We start from the raw sequence: 27,727 nt of genomic DNA, 5'->3' as shown, positions 1-27,727 counted from the left end.
TGCTGTGTTCATCCAGCTGTACACCTTGTTATCTCAGGTTCTCCAGCATCTGCAGTTCCTGCTATCTCTTGTTTTTAAGTGTCTATATTCAAATGATTGGAGAGGTTAGACACCTTGTACACCATCTCCAGACAATGATAGCCATACAAAATAGCATTTGAGGTTGTTAGAGAACCAGGACACAGTTTACTTAATGTGGTTTCTGTACTAATTTTCATAATTCTTTAACTTCTTTAAACCCCTTCCACCCCTTCCCATTTTAAGAGTTTCAAGGGCTTCAGTGGCATTGCATCCCTTTTCTAGGGACCTCTATTAGCATCACAAATGAAATTTCCTGCTGTGTTGATAAGAATGGAAGGATGCAATCAAGCCGCATCTCCCCACTGCACATAGAGTCATAGAGACGTACAGGATGGAAACAGACCCTTTGGTCCAACTCATCTCTACAGACCGGAAATCCTAAATTAATCTAGTCCTATTTGCCAGCAATTGGCCCATATCCCTCAAAACCCTTCCTGTTCATGTACACATTCAGATGCGTTTTAAATGCTGTAGTTGTACCAGCTTCCACCATTTCCTCTGGCAGCTCATTCCATACATGCACCAACTTCTGTGTGAAAAAGTTGCTCCTTGGGTTCCATTTAAATCCTTCCCCTCTCACTTTAAACCTATGCCCTCTAGTTTTGGATTCCCCTTCCTTGGAAAAAAGACCTTGGCTATTCACCTTATCCATGCCCCTCATGATTTTGTCAACCTCTATAAAGTCACCCCTCAGCCTACCGTATCCCAGGGAAAATAGCCCCAGGCTATTCAGTCTCTCCCTATAGCTCAAACCGTCCAATCCCAGCAACATCCCTGTAGATTTTTTTCTATGTGGAAGCAAACAACCCTGACCCTATGAGAGGATCAGTGCACATGAAGTTTTTCCAAAATAACATCAACCCCCCACCCCCAGCCCTGAATAAACAAATATCAAACCAACAGTTGCAGGTTTTTAAATGGTCAGATTTCAAATGGGGTGGAGGAGGTGGGAACCCTGACATGTGGATACACAGGCTTCGCGAAGAGGCAACAAAATTGTACAAGGCCACAAAACACGATAATTAAATGGCTGGCTTTTCAGTCTGAAGGCAGAAGATAAAGATAGTATGGACGTAATGAACTCCCTACAGACACAAGGCCATCAACCTAAAATCTTAACAATGTTTCTCTCCACATTAGTGCTTCCTGCCCTTCTGAACGTTTCCAGAACACTAACGTCATTTCGTATTTAAATAGTCATCTCTTAATAGTGATTAAGACTTTAAGCTAGCTGTACTTTGTGTCTTACATTTTATGACTGGAATGCTATAAATGAAACTGTAGTGTAGATTGTTTGAGATTGCCAGTAATGAAAAATTACCATCAAAGAAGAAAAAGACTCACCAATACTGTGGGTTCACACAAAACAAATAGCCCATAGGGCTGTAAGTGAGCCTGCGACCAAACCTATCATCTCCACCATCTGGAAGGCAGTGGATGCTTGGGTACACCACCACTTGCAAGTTCCCCTCCAAAACCCATACTGTTCAACTTGGAAATATATCGCATTTCCTCTCTGTCGCTGGGTAGAAATCCTGGAACTCTCTTCCACACTGCACTCAGTGTCTCTAAGCCACGAGGGCTGCAGCAGTTCAAGAAGGCAACTCACCGCCATCTTCTCATTGACAATTAGGGATGGGCAACAAATGCTGGCCTCACCAGCAACACCTACAAGCCATGAACAAATTTTTAAAAAGCAGCCTGCTTTTCAGTGGGAGACATAAAAGCTAGATAGGGCTAACAGGAAATTCTGTCTGAACCTAACACTTTTTTTTTTCAAAACACTCAATGGGACTGTTGGGAATACAACATTGAGTCAAAAACACCAACACCAAGTAGTAAAACCTATTTGCATATTGCAGATATTCACAAATATGGCTTTTACTGTTCTCAGTTATAGACTATGAGTTAGAGCTAAGCCAGTAAACATCATAGTCAACCATAACCCATCTCTCCACAATGGTTTGGTAAGAGGTCACATTTCTCTCATGATCTCAGAGTAAATCATCAAGGCCCACAGATCTTATTCAATTGCCATTTGAGCTGAGATTTTTAAAGTGGCCATTGTCCTGTTTGGATTAAGATGCTGTGTATCTTATTTCTGTGCAACACAGAGATAGTTCCAAATTCAAACAGGTTACAGTATTTACATAATACATAAAACATCTTTGAACTTTACCGAACTTTCAATATGTAGTCATAGCTGGGAGCAGAATACCTAGTCTCTCTACAGAATGTGCTCTCAATCAGAAATCAATCACTTGATTCAATCGATCCATCTACAGGCTAAAGCAATCAAGCACTGTATGAGGATCTGTAATCAGACAAGTTTAATCAAAAAGCCACTGTTGGAAGCCCCTCATCCCAGGCACCAGTGCAATGCAGGGGAAAAGAATGATGGCATCACATAGAGATTCATCGCAGTTTGAGATACAATCGAGGGTGAAGTAAAGGAGAATGAAAACCAACTTGTTTTCTGTGGCCCGATCATTTAGAATCTGCTGCAGATGGGGCAAGGAATGAGTACAGGTCCCCACTTCTGGGAGCTAAGTTAATACTAAGGTGGAGGTAAAGCCATTTGTACCAGAAAGTAGCCAGCTAGCTAAAAATTAGACTATCTAGTATAAGAACCAATGTCTGGCCACCCTCAAGAATGCTGACCTTCATCAGGACCTGACAGTTGGTCTCAGTATCCAAACAACTGTACTTAGTTGTGATTTCTCTCGTAATTGACACACACTGTCTGATTTTATGCACAGAGAATGATTTCTTTAGGCAATAGGTGTACAAAACGATCAGAGGTATAGATAGAGTGGACAGCCAGAGACTTTTTCCTCAGGTGGAGGTAGCTATTACAAGGGGACATAGTTTTAAAGCGAGTGGAGGTAGATATAGGGGAGACGTCAGAGGTAGCTTCTTTACTCAGGGAGTGGTAGGGGCGTGGAATGTATTGCCGGAGAGGGTAGTGGAGTCGGCCTCATTAGGGGCATTTAAGTGGCTATTAGATAGGCATATGGATAATAGTATAAGGTAGGGGTGGAGGTTAGATAGACCTTAGGTTTAGAGTAAAAATTCGGCACAACATCGTGGGCCGAAGGGCCTGTACTGTGCTGTACTGTTCTATGTTCTATGTTCTATATATGGGAGGCACATATCTACTTGGAGCTATACTCCAGCAAGAAGAGAAGGAACAGAGAAGCTATCACCTTATTTCACAGGGCAGTGAATGCTGGGGGAAAGGAGCACTACACTAAATCTAGAATATAATTCCACTATGCCCAACAACAGTGGACCTCAGATGAATGCCACTTCCCTGCAAATTAATTAGCCTTGCATTTTCTGAAACTGGATTAAGGCAGCTATTCAGAACTGCACTGACAATCATTACCCATGGAATTCTCATCCCATTATCCCTTATGGAACTAAACTCAGATGCTAAAAGTGAAAGAGTACTTTCTAAAGCAAACGTAACCCTTTCATTTGTTACTTCTTTCATGGGATGTGGGTCCTGGTGAGCATTTATTGCCCCATATCAAACTGCTTTTGAGAATGGGGTAGTTCATTATTTCGTTTAGCAAACGAAACTCCCTGAAGTCATAAAGTCCTCATTTGCTGAATTTAAGATGATGAATCTGCTACTTAGTCTGTCAAGGGACACTCCTCTATAATGAACAGCATTGCTTGTGTTTCTCCACAAATGCAGAAGGGGCTTGTATTGAGATCCCAAACTTAGAGGCTGCAGGGACAATGGATCAGAACTCATACTGCATCAGTTCCCAGGTGCCCCTCGGGAAGCAAGTGGACGGAATTTCAACCGAAAATTAAAGACCTCTGAAGAGGCTCTTTTGCAGGATCCTAGTTCCACACCAGAACCAATAATCTCAATACTGAGCAACCCTCTGGCTTCTTGGAAATAAGGCATGCTGTCCAAATCTTACAACTTAATATTGAGGGCTAAATGTCACCAAGCAACACCTCATCAGATGTCAAAGAGTCATAGAGATGTACAAAGTGGAAACTGACCTTCAGTCCAACATATCCATGTTGACCAGATATCCCAAATTAATCTAGTCCCATTTGCCAGCATTTGGTCCATACCCCTCTAAACCCTTCCTATTCATAATCCCCATTCAGATACCGTAATTGTAACAGCCTCCACCACCTCCACTTTCTGGTAGCATCCAGATCTCCAAACCTTACAACCAAATCTTTCATTGACTTAATTTGTCTCCAAAATTATGAAGGGAAGAGATAAGATTGAAGCAGAGAGGTTGTTTCCACTGGTGGGAAAAACTAGTACTAAGGGGATAGCCTCAAAATAAGGGAAAGCAGACTTAGGACTGAGTTGAGGACAAACTTCTTCACCCAAAGGGTTGTGAATCTGTGGAACTCGCTGCCTAGTGAAGTAGTTGAGGCTACCTCGTTGAATGTTTTTAAGGCAAAGATAGATAGATTTTTGAATAGTAAAGGAATTAAGGGTTATGATGAGAGGGTGGGTAAGTGGAGCTGAGACCATGATAAGTTCAGACATGACCTTATTGAATGGCGGGGCAGGTTCAATAGGCCAGATGGGCCTGCTCCTGCTCCTATTTTTTATGTTCTTAATGTGGTGGTGACGCATTTTCTAGAATATAGCTGCAAAGCTCACAATGCCACAAAGGGCAGTTAAGAGTCAACCACATCAAGGGAGTCACATATAGCCCAGAACCATTAAAGATAGCAAACTGATTTTCCTAAATAGCTTTAATCAACCAGATTAGATGTGGAGGGATTTCTGGATCATTAGTTCAAGTCCTTGCGTTACTATTCCACTAACATAAACACTTTTTTTTTAAAGAACTGTACTCTGTGCCTGGGCAGCACGTTTCACAATTCATAAGAATCGAGCTGCACACAATCACTAGTGTAGGATGCATTGAGCTCGTTTCATTTACTTTCAAATGTCACCAACTTGAAAGGTTCCACATATTGTATTCATTACTCATTCTCACGAACTGCACCCTCCTCCATTCCTGCTTGGCACACTTACGGAGCCGCATCGGCTCAGCTCTGCATCCCTAGCACCATTGTCAGACTGCAAGCACACACTCTGATGACGGAGAAAGGAGGGCCTTTCCATCAGAATGTAATGAAATATGCAATATATTAGACAAAAAACAAGGTCCCAACACTGGAAGGAATGCAGATTTGGCTAGGAAGCATTCCTGTAGAAGTTATATGTTTCACTGTGCTGTCACTTAATCCCAAATGCTTATACTCTGATCTTCCGGTTATTGCTCATTCCCTGTGTCATCATCAACTCCCTGAACTAATCTGCGCCTTCAGCAACAGCCAAGGATTGGAAGGAAAGAGGAAAAAAAAGACAGTGAGGATCAGATGAAGGGCCCTGTGAAATAACATCATTACAACCTTTCAAGGGTAATACACCTCCTTTGATTGTTGCCCTAGCAACCATTGGGAACCAAGGCTGGGTCCTTCCTGACCATATGGCTGGGAGAATATTCTGCTTTTATTGAGCCTGCTACGAAACCTTTCCCTTCATTGTATCCCTGACAACATTTGTGAATGAGGAAACAAAAATGTTTGCTCTTCAGGGGAATGACACACCAGCTGGTGTAGTCCTGATACAGACTTCCAAGTCAACTCTGTGTTAAATTGGTTAACCTTGTTTGTATATCACAACCGAATCATTGCAATAAGAATGAGAGAATCCCATTCAGTCCCGAGAGCTGAATTCACCATTTAATGAGATTCAAACCTTAAATCTCTGTTCCCACATTTAACACATACACCTTCTTAATCATCTATTGATGGTAGTATCAAAATTTCCAACTGACTTAGAGATCCACAGTCATTCGTGGGAGCAAATTCCAGATTCTCATGATCCTCTGCATCACTGGCCTATTGTGAACATTATGCCTCTCATTTTGGATTCCATTGCCCACCATCCCACTACCACAATCCTCTCAGCCCAAAGGAGAGGGGAAGGTTTCTCTGTATTTCATCCATCAATTCATGTTTTGTTTTATTCATTCACAGAATAAGACATCGCTTGCCCATCCCTAATAGTCCAGAGGGCTATGGATCTGAAGTCACATGTCGGCCAGACCAGGTAAGTTTCCTTCCCTAAAGAGCATTAGTGAACCAGACCGGTTTTTCCAACAAAGTCACCATTAGACTCTTAATTCCAGATTTTTCTTTTCCTTTAAAGAAAATTGAATTCAAATTCCACAACGTGCCACAGCAGGACTTGAACCTAGATCCCCAGGATACTACCTGGGTTAACAATCCAGTGATTATACCATTCAGCCATTACCTCTCTTTATATGTTAATATTATTGATACCTCAATTAGATTATCTCAACCTTCTAAACTTCAGCCAGATTCAGAGTCATAGAGCTGTACAGCATGGAAACAGACCCTTCGGTCCAACTCATCCAGGCTGACCAGATATCTTAAATTAATCTAGTCCCATTTGCCAGCATTTGGCTTATATCCCTTTATACCCATCCTATTCATGCACCCATCCAGATTTATTGGACTTGATGACATTTGACGGCCAGCATCATGTTGGAAGGCTTTCTGTCCATAATCTCGATCCACTGACCGCTGCTGAGGACTGACTGCATGGGTGCCAGGCAAACATCAAAAAAAAAACAGTGACCTCCTGTGATATCTCCCCCTCCACTCACCCTTTCCCACCATCACCACTATATTCAGGCCTGTTGATGCTCATAGTTAGAGCAATGAGCCATATAGAGTAATGGGTCCCAGTTTGGCAAACAGACCTGAATATTCTGCCCTCGGCACAGACCAGAGAATGAACTGTTCTGCAAAGTGAATGGACTGGGGTCCCGTTTAAAACAAAACAAAACAAGAAGCTGCTAACACCACACTATCAGCCGTTGTGGGAAAGTGAGATCAGAGTCCCAGGTCAAACCTTCCCGAAAGGAAACATGATAAAACTTGAAGGTCTCTGGAGAAGTTTACAGGAAGGCACATTCACTGAGGCCATGCGGGTGCTTCTGTGAAAAATAAAACCTCTGCATTCGTGCCATCGCTATCTCATCTACAGTTCCCCTAAATCCACAGATAAACAATTACTGCTCGACCTTTCATTAGCTAGATAATCTCATGATCTCTCCTCTCGGCCAAGATTTACACTGTTCTCAGAACACACAGACCTAATGTGCAGACTCAGGTAGGCACACAAAGACTCCGTGACCTTTAGGAACAAAAGTAGGCCACTTGGCCCATCAAGCTTGCTGTGCTATCAGTCAAATCAGGACTGAGCTGTTTGTGTTTCAAATTCCATGCTCCTGTCAGCCTTTAAATTCCCTTGCTTAAGACTGGAAGGCAAGAAAACTAAAACTAGGGAATCTCTGATCCTTTAACAGCAACAACTAATCTTACGCAGACTTTAACATATGGTAATAAAGTACTCTTTTTAAAAAAGAAAAACTAAGTGTTTTGCAGGAGGCTTATAAAGCAAAATCCAACAGAGGCATGCAAGGCAACGTTATTGCAGATAGCCAAATACTTGGGTCAAAGAGGCAAGTTTAAAGAAGTCCCTTACAATGTGGTAGATAGGCTTCTAAGGAAATTCTAGAACTTAGGGTCCAGGCAACTGAGGGTACAGGGACACGTGGTGAAACGGTTAAAATCTGGCATGGTCAAGAGAAAAGAGCACAGATATCTTGGGCAGGTTATTGGGGAGGAAGAGATGACCGAGATAGGGAGGGTTGAAGCAAGGGAAGGGTTGGATGAGAATTGTAAAAAACAAAATCGAGGCCACGAACCAGCGTAGGTCAGCGCGAAGACAGCGTGGTGCAAGATAAGGCACAGACTGCAAAATTGCCAACAAACTCAAGCCCACGGACACAAGTTAAAGGACACGGCTGAAGCTTTGTCATAACCGAGTTGCGATTTTCACTGTGACTGTGCTGCGACGTGAGAAAGATCGAGTCACTCCCAAGTCTGCCCAGCAGAGCTCCCATTTCAAACTCCTAAAGCCCATGTCAAGTTATCTTGCAGCCTTTATTACAAGGAGGCTTTGATGACTTCAGAGCAGGCAAATTAACGTCAGCATTACAGAAAATCTGGCATTGATAACAGCACTTTTCACATCGTCGTGACAGCCCAACGTACCCTGCAGCTCACCAAGTATTTTTGAACTATTGCAATGGAGATAAAGACAATTTACGTACGTCAATTTCCCACAAGCAGCAATGAGACAGTTTCCAGTTAATCTTTTTCAGTGGTGCTGTTTGAGTGATAAAGGGTGACCAGGTAACAGGGGGACTTCTCACTCAGCAAATCGCATGATGTTATCTATTATACCACCAGGACAAACAGGCAGGGACTTGGCTGAATGCAGCGTTCACTCAGAGCTGTATTCAAGTATCAGCTTAGAGTGGGTGCTAAAGATTGGGGTCACGAACACACAACATTCCGACTGAGAGATAAGCTAAACTGCCAATAGGCATTCATCTTGGAACACTTTAAAGACATGGCTATGCATCAAACACACGCCACCATTTCTCCTGAGTATTTTTTTTCAAACATTTCACAAAGGCACAGTGAAGTTACCTAGTATAGAGTCATACAGCACGGAAATACCTGCCGATCAGGTATCCTGAATTAATCTAGTCCTATTTTCCAGCATTTGGCCCACATCCCTCTAAACCCTTCCTATCATATACCCATCCAGATGTCTTTTAAGTTTGCAATTGTACCAGCCTCCACCACTTCCTCTGGCAGCTCAATCCATACACGCATCATCCTCTGTGTGAAAAAAAATTGCCCCCGAGGTCCCTTTTAAATCTTTCCCCCTCTCACCTTGAACCTACGCCCTTTAGGTTTGGACTCCCCTACCCTGGGGAAAAGATCTTGTCTATTCATCCTATCCATGCCCCTCATGATTTTACAAACTTCTACAAGGTCATTCCTCGGCCTCCAATGCTCCAGAGAAAAAAACCCAGCCTATTCAGCCTAGAACATAGAACACAGAACAGTACAGGCCCTTCGGCCCACGATGTTGTGCCGAACTTTTACACTAATCCTAAGGTCTATCAGCTCCACCCCTACCTTATACTATCATCTCCCTATATCTCAAACTCTCGGGTCCCAGCAACATCCTTGTAAATCTCTACTGCACCCTCTCAAGTTTAACAACATCCTTCCGGTAAAATTGTAGGCAGTATTCTAAAAGTGGCCTCACCAATGTCCTGCTCAGCCTCAACAAGACTTCCCTCGCTCCTATACTCAATGTTCTGACCAATGAAGAGGGCAAGTTCAAAGAGGGAGGAAGCGATGGAGTCACTCGATCAGTAATCCTGAGACCCAAGCTAATGTGCCGGGTTCAAATCCCATACATTGAAATCTGAATTCAATAAAATTTGATATGAAATAAATGGTGACCATGTAAAAATTGCCATAAAACCCATCCCAATCACTGACGCTCTTTAGGGAATGAAATTCTACCATCCTGGTCTGGCCCACATTCGATTCCAGACCTACAGCAGTATGGCTCACAGTTAACCGCCCTCTGAAATGGCCCAGATAGCCAATCCGTTCAAAGGCAACTAGAAATTGGCAACAAACGCCAGATTGCTAGTGTCGCTACATCTCAAAAGAACGAATTTTTTTAAAAAACTGTGGTTGAGGGACGTGGTATCAGTTCCACTCACAATAAGAGTGAATCCACAATTCCAACACTAACTGAAAGACAAAGGCGCACCTTGTTGCAGTCTGACATTCAGAACGAGCATGTCCCTTTCTGGTTCCCCGAGCCTCGCCAGTATTGAAGGTAGGAGCGCCCGGGCCGTGTGAGGTTCTGATCTCATGGCTAGGATGAGCAGCAATATCCTCTGCACGCTCTAAACACTGTCGCTAAGTCCTCCGCTGCTTCATTCGCACAAGCCACGCAATAGATGCAAACACTGGACAGTACCCGCTCGCGTGGAGACAGACTCACAAAACCTGCAGCTTCAAAGTTCAGGTTATTCTTAGAATTAATTGGAACTGCTTTTTCTTTTCAAACCTGCGGCGGTAGTTCTGGTCAGAGTCATTGCTGTGAAGCTCACATGGTTACAGTTTTGCACTATGGTTTCCCACCCACTCACATTTGGACTGAGTCACTGACATGCTGTTTCTTATGCCTTTTCCAGACTTCCTATACAACCGGCACCAAGTCTAACTACTCGCAGCCCTAACTTTTAATTTGAGATTTTGGCGTTTCGTTAATTGTCAGTAATCTAAAAGTTAAACTTTCTGCTGTTTTTTGGCGGAGTTCATTTCACACAAGGCAGTTTGTGGGGTTTTAACTACAAGATAGAGAGGGAGAGAACTGGTCATGTGAGTGAATGGACTCTGAGCCCACTCCTCCATCCACTGCTCAACTGACAACACAAGGCCTCCTAAAATCAATTATTCCTTCCCTCAGGACAAATTTAGTTGAGATCTCCAGTGAACAGAAATGTTGATAACACCATCACATTCAAATTGCTGTGCCTCCTTCCAAAATAAACCCTTACTTCCCCCATCCCCTCAAAGCCCATCACCACCGCATACAAGGCTCTTCCAGTCCCCTTAAACATCCTGCAAATAAAGTGACAAACTATAACCACACTAACCCAGTGTCATTAACAAGACAGAAGTTTCCAACAGTGACTGGCGATTGACCCTAGCTCTCAGACAAGTCACATGGTTATGGATGCGAAACCCACTGGAGGGCTTGTGCACACAAAGACTCGCGTTTCTCCCTGAGCTGGTCCCATCTCTGGTGTCAATTCACCTTAGAAACCCTCTTCACACACAAACCTCCCACCACATAGCCCATGGAGCCATGGCACTGGTGTTGAGAACATGACCTTGTAAACTCCAATCTCACTCTAGACTGGTGTTTGAGTCCAGTGTCCATGACCTGTTCTAACCATCCCATCCATGAAGGCATACTTTACATCTGTCTAATCGTATGACTCAGGAGTAGGGTTATTCCATTTGGCCATGAGAGCCTGCTCCACCATTCAATAGAATCATCTAATTGTGATCTCAACTCACTTCCCTGCTTAATGCCCCCACCTCCCACTTTGACTTCCTTATTAGAATCACAAAATCCCTTCAGTGTGGAAGTAGGCCATGCAGCCACCCTATAACCCTACATTTCCCACAGCTAATCCGCCTATCTTACGTATCCCTGGATACTATGGGCAATTTCCCATGGCCAATTCACCTAATCTGCACATCTTTGGACTGTCAGAGGAAACTGGAGCACCCGGAGGAGAATGTGTAAACTCCGCACTGAATCAAACCCAGTTCTGTGGCACTGTGAGGCAGCTATGCTAACAACTGAGCCACCATGTCACTCATTTTATTAATCAAGAATCTATCTATCTATAGCTGCCTTGAACTCAAAAACCCCTGCCTCCACCACTCTCTGGGGAAAGACAGCTCCACAGTCTCGCCTTAGAGAAAAGAACTTCTCATTTAGATCTTAAATGGGAAATTCCAAGTTTATCCTCTAATTCTAAGAGTGAGGTGGGAGTGGGGGGGGGAATATCATTTCAACATTCATCCTTTCACATCTCCTTACAATTTTATAAGCTTCAATATCACCTCTCACTTCTCTGATGTCCAATGGATACAGATCCAATTTTTCCCAGGAAGGAACCCCTTTCATGCCAGGAGTCAGTCCTTTGAACAGAAAGGGAGGAATAAAGTCCGCTTCATGATAGAGATCCCACAATACTGCAGGAGAAGAGAAAGCCTTGACACACACCCCATCCAAAACCAACTCTACAATAAATAGATGGTCTATCTCATTCCTATTTTCAACTTGCTGCATTGCCAATTAGGAACGATCGCTGAACTTTTTCAAACAAGCATGTTTTAATATAGCACATACCAGTGCAAGGCAATAACAAATGGAATCAGATTTAAGACAATTGGCATGTGAAAAACAAGGAGAATTATTTTTAATGTAGCAAATTAAGATGAATTGGAAACATTGCCTAGCTGGATGTTAGAAACAGAGTGTACAGTAACTTTCAAAAGGGAATTGCTTGTATACTTAGAAGTAATGAAGACAGTTCCAAACAACTCAGGAAGCTCAACACCATCCAGGACAAAATAGCCTGCTTTAATTAGCACCACATCAACATTCACTCCCTCCACTGCAAATGCATTGCCAATAGAATGTACCATCAAGATGCACTGCAGCAAGTCACCCAGGTCCTTTCAATAGCATCTTTCAAATCTGTAGCTACTCCACCACCTGGAAAGACAAGGGCAGCAGACATATTGGGTCACCACTACTTGTAAGTTCCATTTATGGTCTCACACCATCTTGGAACGAGAATCACTGTTCCTGGGCCAAACTCCTGGAACTCCCTTTGTGACAACAATGTGGGTTGCCCAAAAGAAACTAGTGCTTCCAGAAGGCAACTCACCACCATGGACTCGGGAACAGTTTGGGATGGACAATAAGTGCAGGCCAAGCCAGCAACACTCCCACGCTACGACTGAATAAAAAAAATGTTTTGGGGCTGCAGTAAAGAGCAGGAACGTGGGATTTTCTCAGATGTCTCTCCTCAGTGTGAGATACCTCAACCTGTGAAATCGATACATTGTCAAGATGTAAACACAGGCATCCTCCCTCACCGTTGGTGGTCTCCACTGCCTTCGCTGGGCACTGCACATAATTTCATTAATTGGAAACCCAGGTGATTTAGCAGTGGTGGATAATTGTCGAAAAGTAACACAAATGACAAAAACAAACATTGTGCTGGGTGTAAGAGCATTTTGGAATATTAAAAAACAAAGGCACGAGACAACAATTCATCTTGGGAGTCAGTGCAAAATAGGAGAGTTATTACATTAGACCTTTATATCCTTCCACCTCAGCCTCCCTTCCCCATTAATGAGACCAACAGAACTGGTAATTAGATGGATACATAAACAAATTGCTGGAAAAGCTCAGCAGGTCTGGCAGCATCTGTGGAGAGAAAATAGAGTTAATGTTTCAGGTCGAGCGACCCTTCCTCAGAACCGAGCCCCTGAAAATGTCAACTCTGACTTCTCCCCAGAGATACTGCCAGACTTGCCAAGCTTTTCGAACAATTTCCGTTTATTGTTCTGATTTGCAGCATCCACAGTTCTTTCAGTTTTTATTTAGTAATTAGCTGGAATGCCTAATGAACAACCTTACGTTATTCTACAGCGATCGAATAACCCAGTGCCTACAGCAAGAATGATGATCAGTCAAAGACCCAGGAACAAAGGAAAGCGGAGCATGATACAGAGAGATACAGTGAGGAAGACCCCTCCACACAACACTCCAGCCCTGCAGAACAGGGCCTGATCCAAGAAAAATACAAATAACCCCTAGGCCCTGGAAGAAACCAGATGCTCAGAATTGTAACTGAAAGCAAACTTTGTTATATGTTAAAATTATTTTGTAAACTTTTGATTACTGTTAAGTGTCAATTGCATCTTCTTATTAAATTTAGAAAGAACAATTTTTACCTGGAGGCTGTGTGTTAGTGAGTGAAAGTTGAGTTTTATAGAGTAGAGGCAGAGATTTCCAGAGTATCTATGAGCAACAATTCCTGTTCTGTTCTATTTACGTTCGTCCCAGAGTCACACAGAGTGGAGAGGCAGAGACACGACACTGAAGCATCAAAGTTCTCTGAACAGCAAAAGAGATGAAACACACCATGTAAACCAGCACCTTCAAGGGCAGAGGGGAGAAAACCTGAGAGGGAGAGAGCAGAGCAGAGCTATAATTTCTAAGGTTTCCCACATGAAAAACATCTGTGTTAAAAAAAAAGCATCTTGTCTTTTTGGATTGCTTGTACTTTCTTTAGCAACAACGGAAACGTGTGACAATATCGGGAATCCTTCTCAGCAGTTTTTTTTCCCCCTTTCAGCCAAATTAAACAGAATATAAACAGAGATTAAAGTTAACGTTCTTCGAAATATATTAGGAAAATAAAAAGCATTATACTCGCTTATAATGAACTGCAACTGATATTTAAATGTAGTTTGGTGAGGGTGGCTGGTATATTTTGTCTGGTTTCTTGTTGCATTCCAGCTGGTAGCTCGATGTATTTTGACTGCACTTTTACAAGTCGCTAGATTGTATTGCGGATATTTCCCGTTGATGCTATACAATGAGTGTTCTGGGTTTCTTAACAGAATGTGGCTTACTCCTGTAATTAACCCCCAAGGAGTTCCTTACAGATAATCTACATCATGAGCACGGTCAGGATATTTAGCTACTAAAATGGACCTGTATTTGATGTGGCCTGTCCCCTTTAAAACCAGACAGCTACTGCTTCCTGGGGAGAAATGGTTTGATTTTATTTTCTACTCAATCTGTTCAGATCTCAATCTTGAGGTAGCACGGTCAGTCAGTGGTTAACACTGCTGCCTAACAGTGCCAGGGTCCCAGGTTCAATTCCACTCTCTGGTGACTGTCTGCGTGGGTTTCCTCCCACAGTCCAAAGATGTGCAGGTTGGATGGATTGGCATGCTAAATTACTCAGTGTCTAGGGATGTGCAGGCTAGCCATGGTTACAGGGGTAGAGAGGTGTGGATTTGATGGGCCAATTGGCCTGTTTCCACACTCTAGGAATTCTGTGATCTATGATCCTATGAGCTGTTATTACGCAGCTCTGAAACAAGTAGGATGTGAACCTGGATCTTCTAGTTCAGAGGTAAGGACACTACCACTGTGCCACAACAGCCCCAAATAAATGGTTCAAATGGGAAACTCAGAACAGCAAGCTCATTGTAAGGTAACTACTTGTAAATTCAGTGAGGTCAGAATACCAAGAACAGAGAAGCAAGCAAGAAACGATGGATTTGCTTTCCCTTCTTTCAAAAAAAAACATTCTGCCTTGAAAATCTTATAAGTAATGGCAGACAAAACCACAGCACTTGTGGTGCTGCTGACGTTAGTCTGGATCCTGAGCGGTTTCTTTAAGGACATTGGTCAAATATGCAGATAGCATTTTAAATGGGATAATGCTTATAAACTGTGATTGCTAGCAGTCATACATGAGAATTGCTGGATTCATCACAAAGTATCGGTTTTATTTCCCATTCATTTGAAGCAAGAAGTTCATTCAACATCGATAACAATGTGTAGATGGACAGATGGAACATCTAATATATCAGTCCACCTTTCACACACAGTTGAACTGAATAAGAGGGGTCGGCATTTGACAGATGATCTGCATTGTAAAGTCCTGCCGACAACTTCATCTCTATTGCAATCTTTATGTACCCCTGTGTTTTTCCTGTGAGTATTTGTGTCCATACCCCTCCACTGTTCCCTCTCCTTCTGTCTTTGCAGATGCTGACTGAGATGGGATTCACAGCACTAGTGACCATTCGGCATTCTTCAGAACGGTATAACTTCATTATCACTAGGTTCATCACCTCTCTGCCTGAATTAACATTGCATTACAGTGGCACAAACTACAACCCATTGATTCAAGTGTACTACAGCCCTGAAACCTGAACATACAGAGTTAAAGGCAACTGCATGAAGGGAAACTCTCTGTAGTGATTGGAACCAGCTGGATCTTGTTGACTACGAAATCCTTGATTGGCCCAGGTTAACAACCCCAATCAGGAAACGCTGGCTGACCGATATAAACAGGGGATTTAGAATCTCCTCAGTTCAGGGGATTAACTCCGAGCTGGCTGGCGTCAGCCAGTGGACTGTGCGCAAGTAAATAAAGGGTGTCTTGGTGATGGGATACCGGCTTACGTGCAGTTATTTCACTCTCCTTCCCGTTTCAGTCTATACAAGTGACAGGCACCACATTGTGCAGAATTAATAAAATTCACAGTGCAGGACAAAGCAACCGGTCTATGCCCTGTGCCTCACTTTATCTCACCCTACACATCTCTTAAATCCTAGTTTAACTATTTTGCCACAAACATTTTTGCTTCTTTTTATTCTTTCATGGGCATCATCAATAAGGCCAGCATTTTTTGCCCATCTTTAATCCCTTGAACTGACTGGTCTGTTAACTGCCAACCACATCACTGCATTAAGTGATGATGGTAAATTTCCCCGAATGTACATTAGTGAAGCAGATAGGATCTTACAACAACCAATGACAGTTTCATTGTCACCACTGCAGCAACAGGCTTTTAACTGCAGATTTTTAATTGATGTGGGATTTAAATCCGACCAGCTGCTAACTGTAGTTAACTCAACGATAGTACTGGTGTCCAGTTTGACGTTTACACTACCTGGTGCATCCACCCGTGGAATTTTTGGAATTTGAATTCAGTTTAAAAAGCAAATTTAGGAATAAAGAATTGGCAGCTGCACAATTTGACCACGAAGCTGTCAGGTAGCCACTGGACAAGTAATCCAGAAGCAAATAAAAACAGAAATTGATCTTCTTCAGGACAGGAGAGTCACTGGACTCAAACTGTTAATTCTGTTTCTCTCTCCACAGATGCTGCCAGATCTGCTGAATTTCTCCAGCACTTTCTGTTTCAGATTCCCAGCATCCACAGCTTCTTTGTTTTAGTTTAGTAATCCAGAGAGCCAGGCTAGTAATCCTGAGGCCAGGGTTCAAATCCTGTCACAGTAGCCGACAGAATTTTGAATTCAATTTATAAATATAGATTGTCAACAATGGTGACCACGAAGACTATCATTAATTATTGTAAAAACCCATCTGGTTCACTGATGTCTTTTAAATGGATCACATGTGACTCCAGACCCACAGCATTGTGATTTACTCCTCACTGCCCTCTGAAATAGACTGGCATTCAGTTCAAAAACCCCAGGAAATAGCAGCCCCTTGCAATTTCAATAGCATTAATTCCAGTGGACCACATCAGTAGCTTCAATTCACCCACAGACCCAATTCTCTAAGCTGAAGTTGAATGTACATGCCTGTTACCAAATATGATTCAAGTCCAAGTTCCTAACTCACTAAAAGAAATTCTTTAGTTATTAACGTCAAGAGGAATAGCATTCTAGAAATACTTAAATTATGTTCATTTACCTCAGATAGAAATTTGGGGTGAGAGTTGGAAACAGCAAACATTCCGTCCTTGTTCTGTTTGCTTGGATTATTTATATACTGGAACAAATTGTTCCGTCTTAAAATGTTTCTCAAAGAACATGATAATTTGTCTTGCATGTCTGCCTAACACAATATGATCAAAACTCAGAAACACAGATTATTTGCTGGTCTCATGTCAATTCATTCGGATTTCTCAAACCACGTTCCCACTGGTGCCATTGAGATTAGACTAGTTATTGGCCCAGCTTTTAGGAAGAAAGAACAGTTGCATCTCTCTCTGACCAGCATTGTTCCTTTAGCCAAGTCTCAGAAAGTGAATACGAAATATATTGCTTGTTACAATAATGGATTTTTCTTGAAGGGAGGAATGGCGGTACTGGAAAGTGGAATCATTTTCCTGTTTTTTTTGTCAAAGTTCCAGCACTCCTATGTCAAACCTACCAACTTGCATTATGGTATATAATCCACCAGCTGTCCTCACATGTTTAGTTAGTGAGGATTAACCTTGGGGATATCATAATAGGGCCCACTTCTCACAATTGGCACCCAAGTGTTTCCCAGTTGGGATCACTGAATAACGTTCAGGAATATCAGTTCTGCCCAGTTCCAATTTGCCATAACTCCCATAACCCAGAACATTTTCAGAGTGCTGTAGCAAGAGAGGTCAATAGATTCCTAGTCACTAATGCATCAGGGGATATGGGCATACCACAGGAATGTGGCGTAGAGGTTGATAATCAGCCATGATCTAGTGTGGCACAGAAACTGAATGGCCTACTCCTGCTCCTATGTTCCAATCAAACTTAACACCACCTTTACTGAAGGTGTTGGTGTAATGATAATGTCACTGGATTTTTAAATCTAGGGGCCCAGGTTAATCCTTTAGGTTAAACTCTCATCCTACCTTCTGCATATAAACCAACATTTTCCTAGCTACCATCAGTTCTGAGGAAGGGTCGCTGGACCTGAAATGTTAATTCTGATTTCTCTCCACAGATGCAGCCAGACCTGCTGAGCTTTTCCAGCAATTTCTGTCTGTAATCCTTTCGAGGCACAAGTTCAAATCCCACCACAGCAGTTGATGGAATTTAAATTCAATTGATGAAATCTGTTTGTTTTAAAAACAGAAAGAATCTCAGTAGCAGTGACCACAAAACTATCAATTGTCTTAAAAACGCACCTTGTTCGTTAATGTCCTTGAAAGGAAGGAAATCTGCCACCCTTACCCAAACTGCCCAACATGGGACTCCACAGCAATGTAATTAATTGGCAACTTCCCTCTGAAATGGCCTAGCGAGCCATTAAATTCAAAGGTAATTAGGGAAGAACAACAAATGCTGGAGTAATCAATGCAGCCCATATCCCTTAAAAGGTTAAAAATAACTTCAGGAATTATGGCACAGCATGAAACACTCTTGGGTCAGACGAAGGATGAGAAACTCTTTCAGTTGCCTTCCTCTAAATGGATACCTTTAAAATTCAAAATTAATAAAGTGAATATCTTTGCTGTGTTCTTACTTCTGTTAAACTGTGCAATCTTAGTACTGTGGGCTGACAACCAGGGTGGACTAAATGCAAAGGAGCTTCGGAGAACGTGAATGCTACAGAGAAACACAAAGTGGACTGGCATGTGTGTAAGATAGAGCTGGAGAATGAGGAAAATGGAAGACAAGGAGGAGGTCAGGAGGGAAAGGTTGAATCTGTTCAGCATCTTTAAGATTGCAGTTGCTTGCATGGATCAGGACATGTCTGTGCGTCATCAAGCCTGCCAAAAAAACAAAGCAGAAGCCTCTTGAGATTTGACACTCATGGGTTAACTTGACATTCTAGTGTTGGGTAATTGAGACAATAGGATTTCTTTAAAATGTTGCAAAAAATGAATCTGTTTCTTTGTCTTGTGGTCAGGCCAGGTTAAAATGCAACAGGGTCAGTGTGGACTTGTTGGGCCAAAGGGCCTGTTTCCACACTGTAGGGATTCTACGGTAAATAATCAGGGAAATGCAGGAAAACAAACTTGTGGCTTACTGTAAGTTTGGACTGGTGTGATTTGACAGCAGGTCCTGACATTGAGTTGATTGCACCAACAGTTACGGTTCTAAAATGCATTTCAGGTCAAACTACAAAAGGTAAATCACCTCTCTCCCAGCAGGACTGCATGCCTGCAACCTTGCAGTACAACCAACTGCTCTCAAGTGAATTCACATTGATTTTCACAATTAGAATGCTAGGAGTTCCAAGAATTTAGACTTGTTTACACTATGAGTGCAGTTATGGAATGAGACACCCGTGTTTGAACTTGGCCACGCTGTGACACAAAAACATCTGTTGGGTCCGAGGATCCTTGACCTCTTCCGAACAGGCTCAGCTTAGTGAATCATAGTGATCATTCCCCTTAGTTTTAGCTCCCTGGAGCGGAGAGGAATCAGCAAGGGTTCCCAGTGCTTGTTGCAATCTAGTGAAATTTACTGGACATTTCTTACATGTGTCAAATAGCCCAAGTCCATCTGCCTTGCACATTCTCACACAATCATCGTTCGGACAGCACTCGAGGGCAGCCTGGAGGCGAGTTCACAACAGTGCCTCCAGAGGGAAGAATTTAGAAGAATGAAGGGTGAGCTCATTGAAACTTGCAATATTCTTAAAGGAGGCTGAACAGGATGGACGCTCCCCAGGCTGAAAGGTGCTTTACTGTGGGGGCAGACTAGAGTTAGTATCGAGTCTCAGAATAGGGGACAAGCCATTTAGAACTGTAGGTAGGAAAAATTTCTTTACTCAGAAGGTAGCAAATTCTCTACCCTAAAATTGAGTTGCGCTTGAGACAGAGCTTGCTCAATAACAAAATTTATCAGGGGACATGGGGATCATGTGAGAAATTAGCCCTGATGTCGTAGATTCAGAATAGCAGAGCGACGTCAAGAGGCTAAATGGCTTCCTCTTGCTCTTATGTTCCTCCATGAATAGAGGAACCACATGGTTCACCTACCTGATCAGATAGACTTGCAAACGGACAGTTCGAGGCCACAATTCATAACAAATAATTTGGGGCTCTTTTTGACTTTGGGCAACAGTGTAGACTGGGTGCTATCAGAGAAGATAAGTGTTTAAACACTTGCCCTAATTCTTACTTACACTGATAGATAACCTATTAACCAATATAACTGTGACTGAATTCCTTTAAGACATTCTTAACAAAAAGATCCTGCTTTAGGCATCGAAAGAGTTAGTGGTTTTGCACAAAATATATATTAGTGACATTTTAACCCCTTGATATCTGAACAAAACTCTGACGTTATTGCTTCAGGCCAGCACATAGGACCCACATAGTAAGAAAGCCCATAATTTCAAACAGAGGCAGAATTACAGTAACTGGAGCTCACTGAAGCTCATCTCAACTTTCAGAATGACTGTTCCCCGGTGCCGTTTTAAATCTATGGGCAGCTGTTGGTGGAATCCCATTTCAGAGGTTGCTTTCAAAGCACTTGTCCAAAGGGTTTAGAATGCAGACATCCACTAAGTTACCCACACTATAGCAGTCAATGAGGGCATCAGTTATCTGTTTATCACCAGGAGTCCCGACTTATTTCTGCATCACCTTAGTTAATACCTGCTGCTCCCCATTGTTATTTTGTAATAAAAATCCATTTTCTGTGGCACTATTTTCCTTTGGTCTTCAATTACTAAAGGCAAAGGATGGGGATGTGGGGAAGTCTGGAACCAAGTCAGTTTTTGCATGTGTCCCCCAGAGACAGTCAATATTTGCAGGGGATGCTGAGGCAATGTTGGCACAGAGTTCTGCAGAATGTGTTAATGTTTACAGAGCATGAGGGCCCCGCTGGTTTGCCAGTAATTACAGAGTGCCCCAGGGGCTTTTCAGTATTTACAGGGGGAGGAATAGGGGCATGTCAGCATTCACTAGGTGGTGCGGGGTGGTATCCCAGAGGCAGTCAAAATTTTCAGGGGGTCCTGGAGTTGTTTGCGAGTAGTTTCCGAGCACAAGAACCAAAAGGGCCTCTGCTTTAGATGAATAGTTTGTGTTCACACATAAAACAGCCCTGGAAAATCAGTGTGTGACCACAGTCTTACCAGACTGAGGCTGCTCTCTCATTAGAAAAAGAGACAACTGGTGGTAATTTAATCTGAGGGGAGAGATTGAGAAGGTGACTGCTTCATGGTAATCTCAGCTAGTATCCATAGAATATATCCATAGAATCACTACAGTGTGAAAACAGGCCCTTCGGCCCAACAAGTCCACACCGACCCTCGGAGAATCCCACCCAGACCCATCCCCCTATAACCCACCTAACCTACACATCCCTGAAAACCATGGGCAATTTAGCATGACCAATCTACCTAACCTGCACACCTTTGGACTGTGGGAGGAAACCAGAGCACCCGGAGGAAACCCGCACAGACACGGGGAGAATTTGCAAACTCCACACAGTCAGTTGCCCGAGGGTGGAATGGAACCCGGGTCCCTCGCGCTGTGAGGCAGCGGTGCTAACCACTGAGCAACCGTGTCGCCCTAGTGCGCGGATTGAACCAACACTGTTGGTATCTCACCACTTTGCAAATCAACCATTCAGCCAATAGAGTTAAATGAAAGTTTACAAATAGGGGCACCCAGTACAAAAAGTTTCTCCAGCAATTTCTGGGTTTTGTTTCTGATTTCCAGCATCTGCAGTTCTATTGTTTTAATATAAAAGCGACCAAATTTTGGTGAATTCAACTGGAGCAGTGTGTCAAATTCTGAGCACCACACTTCAGGAAAGTTTTGATGGCTTTGAAAAGGTTCAGCACAGAAGATTCTGGGGATGAGACAGGATTGGATAAGGGAGCAATGTTCTCCATCAGTAATAGAAGATTTGGCAAAGGTTTTCCAGATCACAAGACATCCAGGCAGAGTAGTTTGTTCCATTGGTGGAAGGGCTAAGAACTGAAGGACAGATTCAAGGTAGTTGAGAGAAGAAACAAAGGCAGACAAGAAGTGGGAATAAAGTATTTCTGCAGTGAGTGGCTAGGTTTTGGAAGGCACAGCTCCAGAGCGTAACGACCAGATTCCATCATCACTTCTGAAAGGGAATTGGAAAGACAACACAAGAGGAACAAAATTGAATGGCTATGGGGGAAGGCAACAGGAGGGAGCCTAACTCTCTTGGTTTTGTGACGAGCTGGCACAAGCATGATGGGCCGAATGGCCTCCTTCTGTGCTGCAAATGTGTGGAATACCAGTCAGGACCTGAAAACAGGAAACAGGGCTCAACATTTAGTTGGAGGCCCTTTGTTAGACAGGAAGAACCCCACTTTTGTCCAGATCCATTCCATTGAGAGAATGTTCCGCCAATCCAGAGATACAAAGATGCTACTTTGCCCCTCTCTATCTGCAAGTGCCATGTAGTCCTCAATGCCTGCATTGGAATCTTAATCTGCTCTACTGCACTAGCAAAATCGTGTCTTTTTCTGTTCCAAGTCTTATCAAAATGAAAATAATTAAAAAGGTCATTTCATTCTGTTTGCTAAATGATAAACAGTGAAGTGTGTCAGTTAACAGCAGGAGCCTGATTATGAAACACTGAACACTGAACATGAAACATCAACGCTTTGAGGTAATGGGGCTTTGTTTGGTCTCCCTTCCCAGCCTTGGGCAAAAAGTGCACCTTAAACAAAGTTGTAAAATTGCAAAAAAAAAACTGTTCTGAGGAAGGGTCACTGGACCCTAAACCTTAACTCTGTTTCTCTCTCCGCACATGCAGCCGGACCTGCGGAACTTTTCCAACAATTGGTCTTTTTTGTTTGTAAAATTGCTTTGGTCCGCCAGCGATATTGATAATTTGCAAAATGCACACCAATCAGCTGTACAAGAGGGAGACTTATTTTGGAAAATTCTTCTCTCTTTGCCCCAAACCAAAACATAAGGTTTACTCACCCCCAGCTCATGAACTCATGTTGTTCCCTGCCTGGAGTTTCAGGGTCCCGCAAGAGGCACACCAGCGGCCAAGTGAGCCCCGCAGATAGGGAGGGTCATTCGAGTGTTGAAACACTTGCAAAGTCTGGCACCGCGGCGGACAATGGGGCGCTGCGTTCTCCGACGGTGTGGGCGCCGCGCTGGTTTGGCGGAGCATCGCCGCTTGTGTGCGCCCGGCTTCGGCAACGCTGGAGTTCCCCCTCCCCCCCCACCACCACAACCCGTCCCCGGCGGCTAAGCCTAGCACAGCACCCGGGCTCTCTCTCTCTCTGCTGTTGTCCCTAAGTTTTCTGTAGCTCTTCCCCACCCCCTCTCCCCGAATCGTCAGTTTCACAAGCGCTTCTAGTTTTTTTTAACAAACAAAACTCCGCCTCTTTGCCCTCATTTCACAGAAACCGCGCCGTTACTTTCCAAGAAATTTGCAACCTGGTTTCGCTTTCGAACGCGTCACTCCCTGCCCTCTATGTGTGTCTCTTAAGAATTAACCCTCAAATCCACAGAGTTTGCCCATATCAGCTTTACACAGAACTGATAGCGTGGAAGTAGCTCGTTCGGCCCATCGGGTCCGCACTAACCCTTCGAAGAGCATCCTACCCTTACCTGCGACTCTGCCCTGTCCCTGTAAACCCTGCATTTTTCCCATGGCTAATCCACCCAGCCAGCACATCTCTGGACACTATGGGCAATTTAGCATGGCCCATCCATAGAGTCATAGTCATAGAGATGTACAGCCCAAAAAGAGACCCTTTGGTTAAATCGTCTATTCCAACCAGATAAATCTAGGCCCATTTGCCAGCATTTAGCCCATATTCCTCTAAACCCTTCCTATTCATATACCCAGCCTTTTAAATGCTGTAATTGGCAGCTCATTCCATACACGGACCACCCTCTGCATGAAAACATTGCTCCTTAGGTCCCTTTTAAATCTTTCCCCTCTCACCTTAAACCTATGCCCTCTAGTTTTGGACTCCCCCACCCCAAAAGTTCTGAGGAAGGGTCACCGGACCCGAAACGTTAACTCTGATTTCTCTCCACAGATGCTGCCAGACCTGTTGAGCTTTTCCAGCAGTTTCTGTTTTCTTTCCACCTACCCACACCTCTTTGGACTGTGGGAGGAAACTGGAGCACCCGGAGGAAACCCATGCAGACACGGGGAGAATATGCAAACTCCACACAGTGAGTCCTCTGAGGCTGGAATCAACCCTGTGTTTCTGGTGCTGTGAAGCAGTAGTACAGCCACAGTGTCAGTCTAGTTGTCAGTCCCTTAAACAGTATGCAAAATTCAAACATAATAGGAAAATGCTAGCCAGGGGCACTTTCACTAAAAAAACAGTGATTAACTTTATTGCATTGAACACAGACCCAGAGCAAATGTGCAGATTCCACACTGACAGTCACCCAAAGCTTGGATTGAACCTGGGTCACTGATGCCATAAATGGTGTCACATGTAGGCCAAACCTGGTAAGGATGACACACTTCCTTCTTGCAAGGGCCATACAGACTTTTACAGCAAACAGTGGCTTCTCACAATTAGTGAGACTTGTTTTCAAATACCAGATTAACTGGTTCAATGTTAAATTCGACTAGCTGCTGTGGTGGAATTTGAACTATGTCCCCAGAGCATTCATCTGGCCCTTAGCTGGATTACTAGTCTAGTGGCATTATCACTGGTTATTTGGCCCAGGCTGGTTATTTGGTCCAGTGTCCAATATCAAATTCCCTTCCTTCTCTGCTTAGTTGCATGGTGTCAGTACTAGGAACCTGCGTTCAATTCACACCCTTGGGTAACTTTATGTAGAGCTTGCATGTTCTCCCTGTCCCTGTGTGGGTTTCCTTTGGGTGCTCCAATTTCCTCCCATAGTCCAAAGATGTACAGGTTAAGTGGGTTAATAATGGTTATGGGGATTGGGTGGGATTATTTTTGGAGGGTTGGTACATACTTGATGGGCAAAATGTCCTCTAGCTGCACTGTAGGGATTCCATCCCTGTAAGCAAATTTAAGTCTCAATGGCAGTTTATCACAATGACAGTACTTCATTAGAAGTCTTTAAATTCCCCCTACAGGCAAATAACTTTTTAAAAAAAAAAATTGGAACTGCATTGAAAGAATGAAAGTTGAAACACATTTCAAAACTTTTGATGTTACAAATGACTAAGAGTACTGTTAACTAAATTCTATTTTCTTTGCATAGGCAACTTCGACTTTAAATTCAAGACAGTAAAAGTCTCCTTTTATAACTATCAAATATCATACTCTTCATGGAATTACGTCTGTGTAACAAATAGTCCACAAATGTTCCTAACTTCTGATACGTTTCTGTATCCCACTACACAATGTAGTAACTGTAAGTGACCATCAACAGGCACTTTACTCAATTCTTTGCCTCCCTCTGCCCTCCACATACATACCAGAAGAAATCTCCTGAAACTCTTAGGTGGGTGCAGCAGGCATCTCTTTGACTCTAGACCTTTTCCCTCCCACATCCGGCTGTGGTAGTTTGCAAAGCCAAGATCATTTTCTCTGCTGACTACACAAAACTGCTGTCAGACTGAGAAATTCAGTCATTTGTGGGGAAACCCGCAACAACATCATTTTGAAAAATGGCTTCCTCTGCCTCCACATGGCAACATGAAATGCGCTAAATTTGCATCCAGGTAAAAACACTAATATAACTACACTTGATCCCAACTTTCTTTCATCCTAGAAGTAAATGGAGTGTTCACAAAACAACTATTTCCCACCTCATATCTAGGACTTTGGGAGATGCATAGATTTGGTAAATTCAGTGACTGCTGCCATTGTCTCCAAGAATAAATACCTTCCCAGAGGGAAGATGGTATGAAACCAGAGCCAGATCTACTGGTGTATACTGGTTTTGAGCTAGTTGGATCTGGATTTGTACTGGAAGTGATCACAATACTGGTCATCCTGTAGCTCTGAAATCTGGAACCATTAATTATAGAGTCATAGAGATGTACAGCACGGAAACAGACCCTTTGATCCAAGTTGTCCATGCTGTCCAGATATCCTAAATGAATCTAGTCCCATTTGCCAGCATTTGGCCTATATCCTTCTAAACCCTTCCTATTCATATACCTATTCAGATACCTTTTAAATATTATAATTGCACCAACCTCCACCACTTCCTCATAGCAGCTCTTTCCATACATGCTCATCCCTCTGCATGAAAAGATGCCCCTTAGGTCCATTTTAAATCTTTCTCCTCTCACATTAAACCTATGCCCTCTAGTTTTGGACTCCCCCACCCAGGGAAAAGACCTTGGCTATTCACCGTATCCATGGCCTTCATGATTTTATAAGCCTCTTAAGGTCATCGCCCGGCCTCCACAACATCCTCATAAATCTTTTCTGAACCCTTTCAAGTTTCACAACATCTTCCAGTAGCAGGGAGACCAGAACTGAATGCAGTATTCCAAAAGTGGCCTAACCAATCATCTGTACAGCTGCAACATGACCTCCCAACTTCAATACTCAATGCACTGACCAATAAAGGCAAGCATACCAAACACCTTTTTCACTATCCTATCTACCTGCGACTCCACTTTCAAGGAACTTTGAACCTGCACACTGAGGTCTCTTTGTTCAGCAACACTCCCCACGACCTTAGTTTGAAGCGTATAAGTCCTGCCCTGATTTGCATTTCTAAAATGCAGCACCTCACATTTATCTAAATTGAACTCCATCTGCCACTCCTCAGCCCATTAGCCCATCTGATCAAGATCCCGTTGCACTCTGAGGTAGCCTTCTTCACTGTCCACTACACCTTCAATTTTGTGTCATCTGCAAACTTACTAACCATACGTCCTATGTTCACATCCAAATCATTTATACAAATGATGAAGAACAGTGGACCCAGCACCAATCCTTGTGGCACACTGGTCACAGGCCTCCAGTCTGAAAGGCAATCCTCCACCACCACTCTCTGTTTTCTACCTTTCTCGTGACCATTTGGTGCAGGTATAGACTGTGTGCAACTAAACCCCACACTGCCTCTCTGCATCATTCATTTGACAGATTGCATGTTCTCACTCAAACAATTTAAGCTTTCGTTCGATCTCTAATAATCAAACCATTCAGGCCTACTGTCAGGCAGACTGCAGAACAGTCCTTATTTAATTTACCCTAAATTTAAAGATACAATCTCAAAACATTATAAACTTATAAACCCCACGCTTGTAACACCTCACTCTAAAAGAATAAAATGGCATCCACTATTAGTGATGAGTTTTCAAAAACATTAACCAAAAATGCAACAGCTTATGATATTCTGTTCGCTTAACAAATAAGTCCATTAAGTTAAAATTGAATTACCATTTACAGTACAAATAACGCTTTGCAACCGTATCGCTCCACCCCTACCCATGCTCCGTAACCCAATCCATTGTGGCAGCATCATGATGTTTAACCTGAGTCAATCAAATATATGTAACAGTTAAGATATGAAGTCTCATTCATGCCAGCTCTTAAAGTCCATCCTCTCAAATGACAAAGACATGGTTTTCTTTCGAGTATCGCCTTTCTCATTGTGATTAAAGTTCACATGGTTCCCATGTCTTTGTTTAGAAGGTAGAATGATAGATTTAGCTAGGAAACCTTATCAT

At 43.0% G+C, this 27,727-nt stretch overlaps 1 long non-coding RNA gene across 1 annotated transcript in view; it reads right to left on the bottom strand.

Annotated features, from left to right (window-relative positions):
• LOC125487161 overlaps positions 1–23,446 on the bottom strand; it is a 35,477-nt gene extending 12,031 nt beyond the window's left edge. Inside the window, exons 1-2 of the long non-coding RNA XR_007265683.1 lie at positions 23,065–23,446; positions 13,606–13,834 (exon numbers count right to left, since the gene is read on the bottom strand). This is a non-coding gene — a long non-coding RNA (uncharacterized LOC125487161). The remainder of the gene's footprint in view (positions 1–13,605; positions 13,835–23,064) is intronic.
• Between the last annotated feature and the right edge of the window lie 4,281 nt (positions 23,447–27,727).

Source organism: Rhincodon typus, chromosome 37 (genome assembly GCF_021869965.1).
Source record: "Rhincodon typus isolate 14 chromosome 37, sRhiTyp1.1, whole genome shotgun sequence".
NCBI classification, from domain to species: domain Eukaryota; kingdom Metazoa; phylum Chordata; class Chondrichthyes; order Orectolobiformes; family Rhincodontidae; genus Rhincodon; species Rhincodon typus.
This window is presented reverse-complemented; position numbering and strand designations above follow the sequence as displayed.